This window comes from Bubalus bubalis, chromosome X (genome assembly GCF_019923935.1).
Source record: "Bubalus bubalis isolate 160015118507 breed Murrah chromosome X, NDDB_SH_1, whole genome shotgun sequence".
Taxonomy (NCBI): domain Eukaryota; kingdom Metazoa; phylum Chordata; class Mammalia; order Artiodactyla; family Bovidae; genus Bubalus; species Bubalus bubalis.
In genome coordinates this window covers 65,677,179-65,696,922 of record NC_059181.1, presented here as the reverse complement: position 1 = coordinate 65,696,922, position 19,744 = coordinate 65,677,179, and the positions used below count along the sequence as shown (strand labels likewise).

The following is a 19,744-nucleotide window of genomic DNA, read 5'->3' as shown; positions in this document are numbered from 1 at the left end:
ACAGAATATGATAAGGTTTAAGATTTGTTAAAGCAGGGTGGTGATAACAAGCACTCAGTTTGTCATTCTCAATATATTCTGTTTGAAATATTTCATTTAAAAATTTCAGGAAACCCAAACAGGGACTCTGTGTCAACCTAGAGGGGTGCGATGGGGAGGGAGATGGGTGGGAGCTTCAAAAGGGTGTATACCTATGGCTGATTCATGTTGGGGTTTGACAGAGAACAGCAAAATTCTGTAAAGCAATTATCCTTCAATAAAAAATATATTAATTAAAAAAATTTAGATGGCTTACTTTCCAGGAGAACCAGAGGGTAGAAGAGATTCAGCTCTTAAGGGGCACACCCAAAATCTCACATATTCTGAGATCCTGAGAAGAAGCAATAATGTGAAAGGAGCCTGGATCAGATGCTCCTGCTGATCCTGCAGAGGCTCTGGGAGAGACAGGAGGCAACTATAGTTCATTCTGGGGTCACACATGCTGGCAGTAACTATTTCGGGGAGTTCATTCTGTCAGGAGGATACTGGTGCTGGAGAGTACCATTTTAGAATCTTCCCTCTAGCTTATTAGGGATGGAACTGGGCCCACCCACCAGCCAGTCACCATCAATACTGGGATGCTTAAGGTGAAGCAGCTAACCAGATGGCAACACAGACCCACCCACCAGCAGGCCTTAGGACACCTTCAGCACCTAGCCACCCTCAGACACAGGCCACCCACCAGTGTACCAGCACTAGTCCAGGGACTCTGAGGGCTTACGGTCAGCCATAGAGACCCAGCTCACTTACCAGTGAGTGGGCAGGCACCAACTCTGAGACCCCAGGTTCCTGCAGCCAGAGACACCAGGACCCAGCTCTGGCTATCAGCAGACAGGCATTAGCCCCAGGACATCAAGGCTGCACCCACCAGTGGGTGGGCACTAACCCTAGGATCCCCTGCATCCTGGTTGTGCCCACCAGTGAGAAGACATCAGTCTTAGCACCACCACAGCCCCACAGCCTACCACTGTCAAGACCCACCACATGCACCAGAGGCTGCACCAACTCTGGGACCTGCTGGGCCCCGGCCTCATGCACCATAGAAGTTGACATCAGCTTCAGGATTTCCCAGGGCCCTGCAGTCAAAAACCGTGGGACCTGGCTTTGCACACAAACAGATTGGCACTAGCCCCAGGAAGACTGAGACACAACCTCGCCTACCAGCAGGCCAACAGCTGCACTGAGACACTGTGGGTGCTTCAGTCAGCTACCCCAGGATCCAGTCCACTCATCAGCTGACCAACATCAGGTTTGGGACACTCCAGACCCTTCAATGGATGAATGGATAAAGAAGATGTGGTATGTGTACAAACACACACACACACAAAACAGAATATTACTTAGCCAAAAAAAAAAAAAAAAAAAAAAATGAAATCTGACCTAGAGGGTATTATGCTATAGTTCAGTTCAGTCACTCAGTCGTGTCCAACTCTTTTCAACCCCATGGACTGCAGCACGCCAGGCTTCCCTGTCCATCACCAACTCCAGGAGCTTACTCAAACTCATGTCCCTTGAATTGGTAATGCCATCCAACCATCTCATCCTGTCATCCCCTCCTCCCGCCTTCAATCTTTTGCAACATAAGGGTCTTTTCAAATGAGTCCAATCTTCCCATCAGGTGGCCAAAGTACTGGAGTTTCAGCTTCAGCATCAGTTCTTCCAATGAATATTCAGGGCTGATTTCCTTTAGGATGGACTGATTGGATCTCCTTAGTGTCCAAGGGACTCTCAAGAGTCTTCTCCAACACCACAATTCAAAAACATCAATTATTATTATGCTAAGTGATTAAAAAAACAAAACAAATGAACAAATATAACAATACAGAAATATAAATACAGAGAACAGATGGTTGCCAGAAGGGAATGAGTGGGCCGAAGAGAGAGATAGATGAGGGTAAGTTTAAAAGGGGCAAACTTCCACCTACAAGACAAATGAGTAATAGCTATGAAATGTACAGTGTGGGAAATATAGCCAATAATTATATAATAGCTTTGAATGGTGACAGATGCTAAGTAAACTTATCACGATGATCATTTTGAAATATACAGAAATATGAAATCAGTATGTTTGTTGTACAACAGGAACTAACAGTATTGTGGGTGAATTATACTTCAAAATAAACTAACTCATACAAAAAGACACCAGATGTGTGGCTACCAGAGATTGGCAGGATGGTGTTGGGGGGACTGGATGAAGGCAGTCAAAAGGTACGATAAATAAGTACTTATATAAGATAAATAAGTTCTAGGGATGTATGGTACAACAAAATAAATTAACATTGATATATGTTATACATGGAAACTCTTAAGAGTAAACTAATCCTGAGTCATCACAAGAAAAAATTTTATTTAATTTTGCATCTATATGAGGTATGGATAGTCACCAAATTCACTATAGTAATCATTTCATGATGCATGTAAGTCTAATCATTATGCTGTATGCCTTAAACTTGTACAGTGCTATATGTCCATTATATCTCAATAAAACTGAAAGAAAAATATAGAAAAAAATAAAATGAAAATGAAAAATATTGGTAAATTAAAAAGTTACAAATAATTTCATTAACTGCTGCTAGGTAGGGAGAGGTGAATTGATTGGAAAGGAGCACAAGGAAACTTTCATAGGTGATGGAAATCAAACACTTATGAATCTTTAGGGGTACAAAATTTGCCACCCCAAAATGTTTCTCTTTGGCATGAGGATTAATTTTGGTTGATTATTTATAAACAACAGAAGACTCTGGAAGACTTTCTTCATACCTATCCTGAAACTACCTAAAGAATATAGATTAAGGCCTGTTCCTGGAATAGAACTATCACCAGAAATATCTGCAAATAATATGGACTAGCGGTGATGGGAGGAAATTCAGCAAGACCTAGAGATCAAGAGTCTACTCCCAGTCAGGTTGTCTGCATTTACATACCAAATGTTTGCTTTTCCATTTCCATGTGAATTGCCTTCCTTCCCTGTGAGGTCCCAAACCACTACCCCCAACAACCTCTTTTGTCTTTAGCTAAAGATGGTATTCAAAGTGAAGGCTTCAGCCATTTTGACCAGTTACTCAATATTCCTGGCTCTGTCGCAAGTACACATATTCTTGAACTTTTGTTTGATTTTCTCCTGTTACTCTCCTATAAATCAATCATTTCAATTTAATTATTAGACAGGCCAGAAAAATTTATAAGGTTAGAGAAAAATTTCTTCCCAACAATACACTTTAATATATGTAAACTGTACTTCAAAGTTTTAAAGTGAGATTATATGAGCTTTTATTTTTTTTTCAATCTTACTTCACTTGTTTTAAAAAAGAAGAGAAATAAAATGACACTGAAGGACTTGCTGAATTTCAGATGCTGTTTCGCAAGAAATGTAACTTTCAAAATGACATCTTAAAGTCTTTTTGGATGAAAAACCATTAGTGTATAAAACATATTTTTATCACATATTAAAGTTTTCAACTACAAATTGGCACTTGCTATCTACAAGGATTAAATCACGTGCTGCTGCAGCTGCTGACTTTCAACACCCCCTGAAAGGAGTTCAGTGTGGAGAGCAGAAATGAGGACAGGACTGAACGACTGAAGTGAACTGTGCCGGTGGTGGGGCGGGATAAGGGTGTGGAGACTGGTAGGACAGGTCTTCAGATAGGTATTTTCAGGAGCCAATTTTATGAGCCCAATTCTTTTTTTTTTTTTTTTTTTTTTTAATGAGCCCAATTCTTGTATCTCCTAATATCTAGAAAAGCACTAAAATCCTTCATGGTGACACAACTGTTCCTTGTGACTAATGAAAGCTTCACGAGACTAGCAGAAATCTAGAAAAACATGTACTAGACAGCATGTACTCACCCTTCACCAAAATCACATATATACTGTCTGTCCCCTGACCTCTTCCCTCTCCCAGAGCAGTCTCTCAGAGTTCCTTGAGGTGATATCTCCTGGGCTGCAGCCCTCATTCTACTCCAAATAAAACTTAACTGACAACTCTTACATTCTGCATTTTTTTAAGTCTACAAAGTACTGACGCCATAAAGTGAAGAACGAGGATAATTACTTCCTCAACTCCTCACAAAAGGACAAATTTCTGTGGCTCATTCATTTCTATTTTTTTTATAACACATTTTGTAGTGTAATCTTAACTCCCTCAGTTTTTCCTCTACTTACCATGGATTCAATGTTTACCACCAGCCCTTTTATAACAGTTAATTCTACTCCTATTGTTGACAAAAAAAATCAACAGTCAATCTATGAAGGAAAAGGAAAATTTTATTCAAGTCAAATTGAGGAGTATAACCCAGTAACAGCCTCTCAGAAAGCTCAGAGAACTGTTCCACACATAAGAGGTCAAAACTTTTGGGACAGAAAGGTGTACATTAAATGACATACATAGTTTACACAATTCAGATCTCTAAGTGGTGGACATTGTGACTCCATAAAAGATTAAGAAGGAATGTTATCTTTTAAAGAGTTGTCTGGTTGGTGCTAGGAGAATGTTGCTCCTCATGATTGAACAGGTATTTCTGCTGATGGAGAGCTTTGGTCGATGCGTTATGCAGATATACAATGCACAGTAGACGGGAGAGAGGAGGCCAGACAACAGAGAAAAAGTTTTAGTTTTAAACATTCCTTGACTTACCTTAAATACGAATTTTTATATTTTTATTTACTTCTTGATTGACTATATTTCACTGTTAAATACCTTTTTCAAGAAAGGTTCATGGATGCTAATTTCATGAATAATTTTATATTTGATTATTTCTATCTCCTTAATACTTGAAAGACAGCTTTTCTCTTTTGAGTGATATGGTAACAAATTTGGTGACATTTTTAAAGATGAATTCCAGTCACTATGGTGAACTTAGAGTTCTAAGGGAAACTGCCCTTCACACAACTCAAAGTAGAAAATGTAAGTGAAAGTCACTCAGTTGTGTCCGATTCTTTGTGACCCCATGGACTATACAGTCCATGGAATTCTCCAGGGCAGAATACTAGAGTGGGTAGCCTTTTCCTTCTCCAGAGGATCTTCCCAACCCAAGGATCCATGTCTCCTGCATTGTAGGCAGATTTCTACTCCAAGTAGAAATGCTGGATAAAACAGAACATACTGATAAAAGATCAAAGAGAAAAAAATAAATTCTTCAGATACCAGAAATAAAGACAGAACTCAAAGCCACTGATGTGAAGTCTAGGTAAGAAGTGTAGTCTCCAGAAAGTAGAAGATCTTGGGGCAAGGCTTCCTGAGTGGAAGGTCTTACAGGTCAGACAGTGACAATTCACAGTTCCACAGCCAACATATAAAAGTACCCTTCTCTTACCATTGCCAATACTAGTTGTCTATTTAGTTTTATTCCAATCTAGCAGGTAAGAAAGTATTGCACTTAAAATGTAATCTGCATTTCCTTCAGTATATTTTCCATACTTATTATTGATTTGGACAGGCACTTCCATGGAATTATCTACTCATACTTTTTACCCATTAATCGACTATTTTTCTTGCAAACTCTTTGAAATAGCAGTGATAGAAACCCTTTACCTTTTGTGTGCAACACAAATTAGTTTTCTTTCAAATTCTGTTTAAGGTGTATTTTGCCATAAAAGTTATTTTGGAACTTAAATTTATCTTTTAAAAGGATTCAAGTTCTGCTTTAGCTGGGGTCTGTAATTTTCACATGTGAAAAAAGTTGAATTTTCAGATATATTAAAAAATTCTAAGTCTTCATATCTTCATCAACTCTTCTACTTCATGCACTCATAGCCTAACCTTAACAAGTTTAATATCAACAATCATCTGGATTGGATCCTCTCCTCAATTTTCTCCAAGTTTGTTTTTCTTCATGGCTCAATTTGCTAGAAACCAAGGACTTTGGGGCAGACGAAGCAGACTTCTGACTAAAGAATATTACCTACCATAGATGAAGGTCATCTCATAATGATAAAAGGGTTAAGAAAGACTTAACAATGACAAGAGCCTCAAAACAAATTAAGTAAAAATTAACAGAACTTCAAGAAGAAATGGACTGACTGCAATTATATGTAGAGATTTCAACATATTTCTCTCTATAATTGATACAAAAAGTGGATAGAAAATCAGTAAACATATAGATTGAACAACTCAATCAACTAACTTGACCTGGCTGATATTTCTGCAACACTTCAGCCAACAGCAGAACACACATCCTTTTTTAAGTACATACTGAGCATTTTTAAGATAGATCATAATCAGGACTATAAAACAATCTTAAGTAAATTTGAAAGAATGCAAATAACATAAAGTATATTCTTTGACAATAAGAGAGTTAAAATAGGTAATAATCCAGAAAGATCTCTGGAATATCTCCCAAATATATGCACACTCATGGATCAAAGAAGAAATCAATGCAGAAATTAGAAGTACTTTAAATATAATAAAAATTAGAGTAAATCAAAATTTATGGGGTGCAACCAAAGATGTACATACGAGAAAATAGCATAAAACCTCTATATGAAGTCTTAACTCAGTGACCTGACCTTAAGAAACTATCAAAAGGGCAAATTAAACTAAAGGTAAGAAAATCAGCATAAAAACAAACAAAAAATCAATGAAATTGATAACATAAAATAATAAAGAAAATCAATGAAACCAAAATGTAGATCTTTGGGAAGATCTATGAAATTTAATAAACCTCTGGCTAGGCTGATTAGAAAGCAGAGAAAATGAGAGAAAGCAGGACAGCATTACCACAAATGAGAAAGGTGACATCACCCTATTATATACATATAAAAAAATGATAAGTGAATTTTAAGAACAAGTTCTTGTCAATAAACTCAACGACTGAGATGAATGGTCATATTCTTTAAAAGATGCACGCTATCAAAGCTCACTCAAATACAAGTATATAACCTAAAGGTATACATTAAACATTAAAAATCTTCCCCAAAAGAAAACATCAGGCTAAGATGAATTCACTGGTGAATTCTATCAAATATGTAAGGATGAAATAATATGGATTCTACAAACATTATTTCAGAAAATTAAAGAGGTATTTCATCCCAACTCATTTTAATGAATTAGGCCACAATCATGTTGATAACTAAAACCTCACAAAGACCTAAGAAAAATACAAAGGAATCTCCCTCATGAAAGTAAATGCAACAATTAACAAAATTTGAGCAAATCTAATCTAACAACATCTTGACAAAGTAAGGTTTATCCCAGAAACTCAGACAAGTTTCATAATTCAAAAAATAAATGTAGTTAAATACATTGAATTCCAAAAGAAAAACCACATAATCATCTCAATGAACATAAAAATAGCACTTGACTAAATTCCAAGCTCATTCAATACTTTACAACTCAAAAATCTAAGAATGAAAAGAAACTGATTTAACCTAATAAAGGATATCTACAAAACAAAAACCTATAGCTACTAATATCCTTAAGGTGAAAGACTAAATGCTTTCTCCTAAAGGGAATAAGACAAAAATCCCCATTCCTACCACTTCTATTCAATACTGTATTGGAAGTTCTTGGCAGTAAATAAAGGGAAAAAACTAAAGAAAATTAGATTAGAAAAAAAGTAAAATTGTACTTATCTTCAAGTGAAATAATCTTATAAGTAGAAAGTCCTAAGGAATCCATAATAAAACAAAACAAACAAAAAAAAAACTAACAAAAAAGATTAGGAAGCAATAGATTACAGGATTTAAACCCCCAAATCAATTGTATTTCTATACTACAGTAAGTCATCCAAAAATGAAATTGAGAGCTCCATTCTGAATAGCATCAAAAAACAAATAAAAAGATTTACACTTAAAAACTACAAATCACTGCTTGGAAAAATTGAAGGATATATATAAATGGAAAGAAAGTTATGAAAATCTATGTTTGGATTAGAACACTCTCATCAAACTGATCTACAAAGTCAATACAATCTATGTCAAAATCCCAACAGGTTTTCTTTCTTGCTTATTTTATTTATTATTATTATTTTTTTTTTTTTGTAGAAAATAGCAAATGATCCTAAATGCAAATAATACAGAATACCTGAAACAATTTTGAAAAACAACAAAACTATTAGGTCTTTCATCACAGGTTTTTTTTTTTTTTTTTTGGCTACACCCCAAGGCATGTAGGTCTTAGTTCCCTGATCAGGGATGGAACTCTTACCCCTGCATTGGAAGCATGAAGTCTTAACCACCATTGGACCATCAGGGAAGTCCCTCATTACCAGATTTTAAAACTTTACCTTAAATTTACAGTAAACAAGACAGTGCAACATTGATAAAAGATTAGATACAGAAAATAACTGATATATTGGTCTTGATCAAAATTAAAAATCTTAGTGCTATGGATAAACACTATAGAAAATGAAAAGACAAGCTACATAGTGGGAGAAAATATTTGAAAATCTTATTTTTGCTAACTTTGTTTTCAAATTCTATAGATACAATAAGAAAAAAAATTAGAGATGGAGAAAAGGTTTAAATGTTATTCCTTCAAATACATATGAATGAGCAATAAGCAAATGAAATGATGCTCAACCTCATTAAGCTTAACGAAATACAAAATAAAACCACAACAAAATACCACTTCACACAAACTAAAATGGGTATAATAAAAAACACAGGCAGTAACAAGTGATGGTGAGGATGTGGAGAAATGTGAACTTTCATATATTGTAGGTGGGAATGTAAAACAGTATAGGCAGTTTGGAAAACAGTTTGCAGTTTCTTTAAAAGCTAAATAAATATGACCCAGATAATCTACTCCAAAAAAAATTACACAAGAGAAATGAAAATATACAAGAAGATGTACATCAATGTTTGCAGCAACATTTATTAACAGATAAAAGAAAAACAAAAAGGGGAAACAAATGAACTTTGTCAAGTGCCAAATAGAAAAAACAAAAATGTAGTATATTTATAAACTGAATAATATTCAGCTCTAAAAAAGGAATAAAATATTGTGATATGCTACCACAAGGATCAACCTCAAAAAGATTTTGAGAATTCCCAGGCAGTCCAGTGGTTAGGACTCAGTGTTTTCATGGCCTTGGTCCCAGGTTTAATCCCTGGAGGAATTAAGGTCCTGTAAGCCTTGTAGCCGGAGAAGGCAATGGCACCCCACTCCAGTACTTTTGCCTGGAAAATCCCGTGGACGGAGGAGCCTGGTGGGCTGCAGTTCATGGGGTCGCTAGAGTCGGACACGACTGAGCGACTTCACTTTCACTTTTCACTTTCATGCATTGGAGAAGGAAATGGCAACCCACTCCAGTGTTCTTGCCTGGAGAATCCCAGGGACGGGAAGCCTGGTTGGCTGCCGTCTATGGGGTCACACAGAGTCGGACACGACTGAAGCAGCGCAGCAGCAGCAGCAGCAAGCCTTGTAGCATGGCCAAAAAAACAAAGAAAAGAAAAAAGACTTTAATAAGTGAAGGGGGGGGGAGTCAAACTATATAAACATTATATAATTTCATTAATATGAAATATCCAGAAAAGGCTCATTTTAGATAGATCAGTGGTAGCCTGGGGCTGAGGACAGAATGGGACTGAATATAGACAGGCCTGAAGGAATTTTTGGAAATAGTGAAATGTCCTAAAACTGGATTGTGGTAACGGCTGCACACTGTACACAAATTTAATGAAAATAAGTGAACTGTGCACATACAGTGAATAATTTTTTGGTATGATATTATATCTCAATAACACTTAAAAAGAACTAAATTGAAAAATGTTTAACTAAAAAAAAATCACCTACAACAAAAAAAAATTCACTTAAGATCTCAATAGCAGAATGGAAGCAGGGAAAAACAGTCACTGAATTCGAAGACAGAAATTACCCAATCTGAATAACAGAACAACAACAAAAAAAGGCTGAAACAAAACAGAGACTCAGGCCGTTGTGGCAATATAAAAAAGTCTGGTATACAAGTCTTCAGATACCAGAATGAGAAAAACAGTATACTGCAGGAAAAAATATGTGTAGGAGCCAAAAATTTCCCAAATTTGATTGAAAGATAAATAATTAAATATATATATATATATATATATATATATATATATTCAATCACCTCAGCAAGCCAAAACAAGATAAGCTGAAAGAAAAATCATTCAAAAATATTAGTTAAACTGCTAAAAAAAGAAAAATAAAGAAAAAACTTGCAAGCAGCTACAAAAATCAACACTTTTCCTATGGGGAAACAATGATTCTAAACAACTGCAAATTTCTCATGTGAAACAATGGAGGAGATAGATGGTAGAAAAGTATCTTTATTTAAAGTGCTGAAAGAATAGATAATGGTCTCCTTATCTAATATCTCCATATTCAATAAAAACGTCCTCCAGGAATGAAGGTGAAATGAACACATTCTTAAGATGCAGGAAAATGAAGAAAATTCATTTCAAGCAGCATTGAGATGAAATGATAGAGTTCTTTAGTCTTGAAGGTAAATAATGACCAGAGGGAGCTAGGATCTTTAAGAATGAAGGAAGAACAACAGAACTGGTAAGTGACTAAATGACCATTTTTCTTCTCCTAAATAAGTTCTTTACAATATATAAGACTCTAAAATATGAAAGGAATCATAATGCAGTCTGGTGGGCTTTCAAAACACATAAAAGTAAATCAGTCCTGAATATTCATTGGAAGGACCAATGCTGAAGCTGAAACTCCAATACTTTCACCACCTGATGCGAAGAGCTGACTCATTTGAAAAGACCCTGATGCTGGGAGGGATTGGGGGCAGGAGGAAAAGGGGACAACAGAGGATGAGATGGCTGGATGGCATCACTGACTCAATGGACATGAGTTTGAGTAAACTCGGGGAGTTGTGATGGACAGGGAGGCCTGGCATGCTGCAGTCCATGGGGTCGCAAAGAGTCGGTCACGACTGAGTGACTGAACTGAACTGAACTGAACTGAAGACACATGGCAACTACTTTTTAAAAAATGAGGGAGTTTAAAGAGATCTAAGTGTATGTTTTACCTGAAGTGGTAAAACATTAAATCTATACTAACTATTAGGTGATTACTAGGTCTGTATATTGTAATCTCTACAGCAACAACAACAAAATAAATTGAAGAGATGCAACCAAAAGTTTTAAAAAGAACATTAAGTTTTGAAGTGAAGTTGCTCAGTCCTGTCCATGGAATACTAAAAAAAAGTTGAAATAATGCAAATGAAACAATATCAACAAACAAAAGTAACAAAGATGACAAAGCTCAGATACATTAGAAACAGCATCACTATGTTCCTTAAGAGAAAAAAAAAAAGCTTGACAACTGCAAATTAATGATTTTCTTGACCTTAAAGTTAAGCCACTGTGGCAAAGAGTTATTAAGAAATTCAGAGAAGAGAAGGTGCCTACAGGGAATGATAGAATCTGAGCAACTGATTACTGGAATAATGCCACAGAAAGTCATATAAAAGCAGGTAGGAATATTATACTAAAAATTATAATCGATCGTTAATGGCCAAATGCAGGGCTCCATGAGAACGAGAAGCCCCTCAAGGTTTCAAAAACAGGTGTCAGGCTGTACTGGCCTGCAGTCTTTATCAACAGGTGGCCCCAGGGAAGATCACAGAGACAGATTCCATTTGTGCTGTATGGGGAAGGGGGAGCAGCAACTATGGGTGAAATCCTGCAGGAGGTATCTCTTCTATCTCTCTTACAAAAAAAAAAAATTCTTAATCTCAAAGTAAGCTCACCAAAACCTGTGGCCTGATGCACTGGATAGAGTAATAGAGGGCAGACCAAAATTAATACCAGGCCCATCTCCCCTAAGGAACAAAAGCCTAATGCACAATGTGGGGAAACCCAGTGCTGGAAACCAACTACATCTGGGTAAGGGAGAAAAAAAAAACAAACCTTTAGCCCTAGGGGAGGAACATGAATACAAGCTGCGAGCAGCATTAAATATGAAGGTGCAAGAAAACTTGTACACGCCATACAGGACCCAGAATAAAAGAGCCAGTTTAAAATTAAAATAATATACAGGGGAAAACTGAAAGAGGAAAGACCCTCTCTGGGAAGAAGTGCAATGGGGGAAACCCAAAGCCAAGCAGGGACAGAGAAACAAGTTATCATTATATGGTTCAAAGTCTCTAGTGCACTGAGATAACATAGTAACAAGCTTCAAAAAAAGCCCAATTCTTTAAAAAAAAAAAAAAAAAAAAAGCCCAATTCTCACTGCTGCTACTGCTGCTAAGTCACTTCAGTCGTGTCTGACTCTGTGTGACCCCAGAGACGGCAGCCCACCAGGCTCCTCGTTCCTGGGATTCTCCAGGCAAGAACACTGGAGTGGGTTGCCATTTCCTTCTCCAACGCATTAAAGTGAAAAGTGAAAAGTCGCTCAGTTGTGTCCGACTCATAGCGACCTCATGGACTGCAGCCCACCAGGCTCCTCCGTCCATGGGATTTTCCAGGCAAGAGTACTATTAGGGTCCAATTCCTTTCAATTTATTACAGGAGAATTAATGCTGTTGTTCATAATTCCTTTACCAAATCTAGAAAAAAGAAACTTCGGTGCTCAAGCAGATAAACAGCCCACCCAGGCAAAGGACTATTTTAAAAAGAGGCGGCCAGGTCTATAAAGATACAAGATATCCTCCTGAAGTCTTTGTGCAATTTGAAGCTCTGATACTTTGTAGTATAAATGCTACAAACTTATAAAACATCACCGGAGAGTTCACTTGAATTTCTTCTAAATTTATTAAGTTCTGCAAATTTTCAACATCAAGCTCCCAATTTTAATTTTTCACTACTGTGCTACAAAATTCCACATTAAAAGCCTAGACAAAGGAAAGGTATGTTTTTCTCAAAGAATAAAATATATTTACTTCAATATCCACTATCTTATATAACATATCTGACTTTCAACAAATTATAACGTAAATCAAAAGAGTGATAAAAATAAATGTCTGAAAAAGTATAATCTTTAAAACCAGATTCAGATACAAGATGTGGGAACTAAAAGAAAATTTTAGATAACTAGGATAACATGTTTGAAATGTTGGCAACAGACAAGATTACATAAGTAATATCAGAAGAGAGGCAGAAACTATAAGAAGCAATCAAATTAAAATGGTAGAAATTAAAAATGCATTAAGAGAAATGAAGAATGCCTTTAATGGGCTCATAATTATATTCAACACAAATGAATCATCAGGAAACTAGAACATAGGTTGACAGAAACTATCCAAAGTAAAATACAAAACTAAGAGGAAAAAAAAAAAAAAACATTCAGGACAAAACTACAGAGACAGTAAAAAGATCAGTGGATTGTCAGACGTTAGGGGATGGAGGGAGGGATAAACAAGCAAAGTACAGAGGATTTTTTTAGGGCAGAAATTCTGATTAATAGTTTAATCTTGAGTATACTGTCATTATCAATTGATAATGTACATTATCAATTGTACACCCACAGAATGTACAACAGCAAGACTGAACCCTAATGTAAACTGGGCTTGGAGGATGATGGGTTAATGTAGGTTCTTTACTTGTAGCGGAAGTACCACTGTGGTGGGGAATGTTGATAATGAGAATGGCATTACATATGTGAGGAAAGGGAATATATGGGAAATCTCTGTACCATCCTTTCAATTTTACTATGAACATAAAATGGCACTAAAAGAGCAAATTCTGTTTTTTAAAAAAATGACTTTAACTCAAATCCATACAAAGAAATAAACAGGGCCAGAAAAGTTTAACTATATAGGTAAAAATAAATCATAGAATATAATGCTTTACTCTTTAATTCTAAAATGATTTAAAAGAGAACTGGATAGACACTTTTCTAGCAGTCCAGTGGCTAAGACTCCATGTTCCCAATGCAGGGGGCAAAGGCTCGATCCCTGGTCAGGGAACTGAGATCCTGAATGCTGCACAGTGTGGCCAAAAATAAAAATATAAAACAGAGAGAGAGAACTGCATAAAAGATACAAGGATAAAACAACTATAAAACAGTACTTAGGGTTATAACATGTAAAGACCTCATTTGCATGGCTATTAATAGCACAAAGAAGAGAGGATGCAAAAAATAATAATAATATTGGAAGATTTCACACAGTATTGAACATGAATTAGTATTAACCTGAAGTAGATGGTTTCAAGTTAATCTGCATATTATAATGTCTTGAACAAAATTTAAAAGTACACTAAAAATAAGGTTTCCTATCGTCAGCAATTGGCATGTATAGGTTTTAAAATTTTTTAATCATTCTAATATGGGAATAGGGATATCTTTTTTTAAATTGAATTCCACTAATTGCAAATCAGCACCTTTTCATTGGCCCATTTGCCATCTCTGTATTTTCTTTGGTGAAGTGTATGTTCAGATCTTCTGCCCAATTTTGTCTTCTTTGTTTTCTTATTGTTGAGTTTTAAGTTGTTGTTGTTTAGCTGCTAAGTCATGTCTGACTCTTTGCGACCCCATGGACTGGAACCAGCCAGGCTCCTCTGTCCATGGGATACTCCAGGCAAGAACACTGGAGTGCGTTTTAAGAGTTGTCAGTATATAAAAGTCCTTTATCAGACAGGGGTTTTGCAAAATGTTCTCCTTGGTGTGTTAGTCACTCAGTCACGTCCGACTCTTTGCAACCCCATGAACTGTAGTCAGCCAGGCTCCTCTGTCCATGGGATTTCCCAGGTAAGAATACTGGAGTGGATTGCCATTTCCTTCTCCAGGGGATCTTCCCAACCTTGGGATCAAGCCTGGGTCTCCTGCATTGCAGGTAGTTTCTTTACCGTCTGAGCCACCAGGGAAGCCCCAAAATGTTCTCCTAGTCTATGGCTTTTGTCTTTTCATTCGCTTCACAGTGTTTTGTCAGAGCAAACTTTTTTTTGGCTGCACTCCACGGCTTATGGGATCTTAGCTCCCCAACCAGGATTGATTGAATCCAGACCACCTGCACTGGAAGCATGGAGTCCCAACCACTGAACCACCAGGGAATTCCCAGAGCAAATATTCTTAATTTTAATTAAGCCCTACTTATCAATTTCTTTTTTGATGTCATATCTGAAACTCATCAGTTTAGTTCAGTTCAGTCGCTCAGTCATGTCCGACTCTTTGCGACCCCATGAATCGCAGCAGCACGCCAGGCCTCCCTGTCCATCACCAACTCCCGGAGTTCACTCAGACTCACGTCCATCGAGTCAGTGATGCCATCCAGCCATCTCATCCTCTGTCGTCCCCTTCTCCTACTGCCCCCAATCCCTCCCAGCATCAGAGTCTTTTCCAATGAGTCAACTCTTCGCATGAGGTGGCCAAAGTACTGGAGTTTCAGCTTTAGCATTATTCCTTCCAAAGAACACCCAGGGCTGATCTCCTTTAGAATGGACTGGTAAACTCATCACCAAACCCCAAATCCCATGTTCTCCTGTATTTTCTTTCAGAAGTCTTACAATTTTCCATTTTCTACTTAGGTGTATGTTCCATTTTCAATTCATTTCTGTAAAAGGGTGAGGGTCTCAAAGTAGGTTCACTTTTTAACCTGTGGATATACAATTATTCCAGTACTTGTTGATAAGACTATCCTTTTACCATTTTACAGCTTTTCTGCCTTTCTCAAAAATTATTTTGCTATATTGTATGGATTATTTCTGAGTTGTCTATTCTATTCTATTGATGCATGTGCCTATCCTCTTATTAGCTGCATGCTGCTGTCATAACTACAGCTTTATATATACAGTAAGTTTTTAAACCAAGTGGTATCGAAACCAACTTTGTGCTTCTTCTGCACTGTTACCTGTTATAGATAATTAGCCTTTCCATAAAAGGCTTAGTCAGCTTATCAACAAAATATTTTGGTGGAATTTTGATGCAAATTACATTGACTCTATAGCTCAAGGTAGAAAAATTTGACATTTTAACAATATTGAGCTTTCCAAACCATGAACAGAAAGCATCTCTCCATTTATTTAGATCTTATTTGATCTCTTTCCTTAGTATTTTCTGGTTTTTCATCAACAGATCCTGTACATATTTTGTTAGATTTATACCTAAGTACTACATTTTTGTTTGGTGCAACTGGAAATGGTATTTTTTTTTTTTTTTTTTTTTTTTTGGACTGTACTGGGTCTTAGTTGTGGCATCCAGGATCTTCAATCCTTGTTGCAGCATGCAAACTCTTAGTTGTGGCATGTGGGATCTAGTTCCCCAACCAGGGATCAACCCAAGGCCCCCTGCATTGGGAGTGCGGAGTCTTAGCCACTGGACTACCAAGGATGTCTCTGGAAATGGGAATTTTTTTTTTATTAAAAATTCCAATTGTTCATTCCTGGTATGTAAGCCAATTATTGACTTTTGTATATTCAAAATGTATCCTGCATCCTTCTTATTCTTGCTTATTAGTTCTACATTTGGGGGTTAGTTTGATTACTGTTTCATAACTTTGCTTTGAAGAACTACATCACTAATCAGTATACTTGTCTCTCTTATGTTAATTAGAGAAAATGTGCATCTTTTTGTCATCAGAGGTGTATTTAAATGCAACAATGTTTCCAATACTGTATTATGAATATGACTGTAAAATGAATATGACTGTAATACTGTACACCATGAAGTTTTAATAACACTTCATTCAGTATAATATAGGTTATCATATTGATTACACTAAGCTACCATAAAGCAATCATACTGCGCCTGCTTCACTGTCAATGCATGAATCATTATACCTATAAATACATATTAGCTTTTGTTTTTACATTATGTTTTCATTTTTGGTATCTATTGTCAGTAATATGCAAGAGGGCATGGTAACCCACTCTAGGATTCTTACTTGGAGAATCCCCATAGACAGAAAAGCCTGGCAGGCTACAGTCCATAGGGTTGCAAAGTTGGATATGACTGAAGCGACTTGGCACATCAGTACAATACTGACAGAAATCTTGTAAACAGATGACATATGCTTATGGCCTCAATAATTACAGTAGAGTACCATAAATGTATTTTCCTTATGATTTTCTTAGTAACATTTTCTTTCTTTTAGCTTACTTTATTGTAAGAATAAGTATATAACACATATATCGTATAAAATATTTGTTAACTGTTTATGATATAGGTAAGGCTTTTGGTTAAGCTCTTGAGAAATCAAAAGTTAATATGTGGATTTTCAACTGCCTGGAGGATTGGTGCCCCTAACCCTTGCACTGTTCAAGGGTCAACTTTACTTGCAAATCACCTATCTGCTAAGATCCTAATATCCAAATTATACCAAAAGTTATAATAACTCAATAATGAGAAGGGAAACAATGTACTTAAAAACTTGACAAAATATTTAAACAGACATTCCAGCAAAAAAAAAGATATATAAAAGGCTAATAAAAACATGGAGGGAATTCCCTGGTAGTCCAGTGGTTAGGACTCCTCACTTCCACTGCCAAGGGCATGAATTCAATCCCTGGTCAGGGAACTAAGATCTGGCAAGCAGCAGGGCAGAGCCAAAAAAAAAAAAAAAAAGGAAATATTCCATAATTCATTAGTCATTAAGAAAATTCAAATTGAAAGTACAATGAGATGCAATTTTACTACAACAGAATGCAGTAACATATGTAGAGAAAAATGTAAAAATCATTAACCATACAACACTGCTGGTGGGAATGTAATATTAAAAGTTAATTTGAAAAAGAATTTGGAAATTCCTTAAAAAGTTAAAGATAAATGATCCAATATGATCCTAAAATTCATACATAAGAGAAGTGAAAATATCCACACAAAGATTTCCATGTGAATGCTCACAGAAGCATAATCTATAATAGCAAATAAAATAGAAACAATCTAAACTCAAAGTGTTTAATGCAGAAGCAAAAACTGGTATACTCATACAACTGAATCGTATTTACAAACAAGTGAAATGTTGATACATATAAAAATACAGATGAATTTTTAAATAAATAATCTACGTAAAAGAAATCAAATACAAAGACTACATATTATATTATTCCAGTTGTATAAAAGGTCCACAAAAGGCAAATCTACAGAAACAAAAGTAGATTAGTGTTTGCCAGTAGTTAGAGGTAGGAACAGAAATTAAATGTAAACTAATATGAGGAATGCTACTGGGATGGTGAAAATGTTATAAAAAGGAATTAGGGTAAAGCTTGCAGAACTCATTAAATTTAATAAAAAATATTTAATTCTATACTTCAAATGATCAAATTAAATGGTATGTAAGTTTTATCTCAAAAAAAAAAAAAAAAAAAAAAAGTCGATTTTTAAAATTGGAATGGTATAGCACCAAAAGAAAGATGGACATTGTCATATGGATAGCCAAGCCACATATCTATTTACTCTAATTATTTGACTTAAAAGGTAGCTCACATGGTAAAGAATCTGCCTGCAGTCTGGGAGACCTGGGTTCAATCTCTGGATTGGAAGATCCCCTGGAGGAGGGCATGGCAACCCACTCCAGTATTCTTGCTTGGAGAATCCCCATGGACAGAGAAGCCTCACAGGCTACAGTTCACAGGGTTGCAAAGAGTCGGACATGACTGAGCAATTGAGCACACGCACAAAATCCCAACCACCAACTTACTGGTGGATATGGAAAGATAAAGGAATGACATCTCTCAAAAGATATAATAACTCCATATGCATATGCAACTAACAAGATTTTAAAAATACAGAAGACAATAAATGATAGATGTGAAAGGAAAAACAAAATCAAAATATTTTGACATTTCAACATTGCTCTCTCTCGAAGAACCCCTGTGCCTCAACTAAGACCTAATGCAGCCAACACTGCTCTCTCAAAAGTTAATACAGTCAGAAAACCAGAAAAAATATGGAAGGCCTGAACAAAACTATCAACCAACTTGATATAATTATAGAACACACCAAACAACACAACAAAATACATATTCTTCTACAATACATATGTTTAATACTGATAAAGCCAAATCATATTCTGATCTATAAAACAAATCTCACTGAATTAAAAAAATAGTAATATAAAGGGCATTTTAGAACATAAAATTAATCTAGAAATCAACAACAGAGACACATCTGGAAAATTCCCAAATAAATGGAAGTTAAACAACAAATGTCTAAATAACAGAGATCAAAGAGAAAATCTCTAGGAAAATTAAAACTGAAGACACTGAACTAAAAGACAATGAAAATATAATACATAAAAATCTGTGGGATGCAGCTAAAGCAGTGCTAATAGAAAGGGGCTTCCCTGATAATTCAGTTGGTAAAGAATCCATCTGTAATGCAGGAGACCCCGTTTCAATTCCTGGGTTGGGAAGATCCCCTGGAGAAGGGAAAGGCTACCCACTCCAGTATTCTGGCCTGGAAAATTCCATGAACTGTATAGTCCATGGGGTCGCAAAGAGTTGGACATGACTGAGTGACTTTCACTTCACTTCATTTCACTTCACTTCATTTCACTTCACAGCACTAAATACCTATACCAGAAAATAATAAAGACCTAAAATCAATAACCAAAGTTTGTATTACAGAAACTAGAGAAAGAAGAGCAAATAAAGCAAGCAAAAGGAAGAAAATAGTAAAATCTAAAACAGATATAAAAACAAAAACACCAAAAAAAAAAAAAAAAAAAAAAAATCAATAAAACCCAAAGTTGGTTCATTAAAAACCTTGACTAACACAGGTTTCAACTGCATGGCTCCACTTATACAAAGTTTTTTTCAGACTTCCCTAGTGGTCCAGTAGTTAAGAAGTGAAAGTGAAAGTCGCTCAAAGAGTCATGTCCAACTCTTTGCG

The 19,744-nt window shown here is 36.0% G+C and overlaps 1 long non-coding RNA gene across 3 annotated transcripts in view; it reads right to left on the bottom strand.

Moving 5' to 3' along the window:
* The window catches only part of LOC123331762, a 195,384-nt gene that overhangs the window by 127,897 nt on the left and 47,743 nt on the right, over positions 1–19,744 (bottom strand). The window contains exon 2 of one of the 3 annotated variants that reach the window (XR_006548524.1): positions 296–434. The exons of the other annotated variants lie outside the window; for them this stretch is intronic. This is a non-coding gene — a long non-coding RNA (uncharacterized LOC123331762). The remainder of the gene's footprint in view (positions 1–295; positions 435–19,744) is intronic. 3 annotated transcript variants of the gene reach the window in all.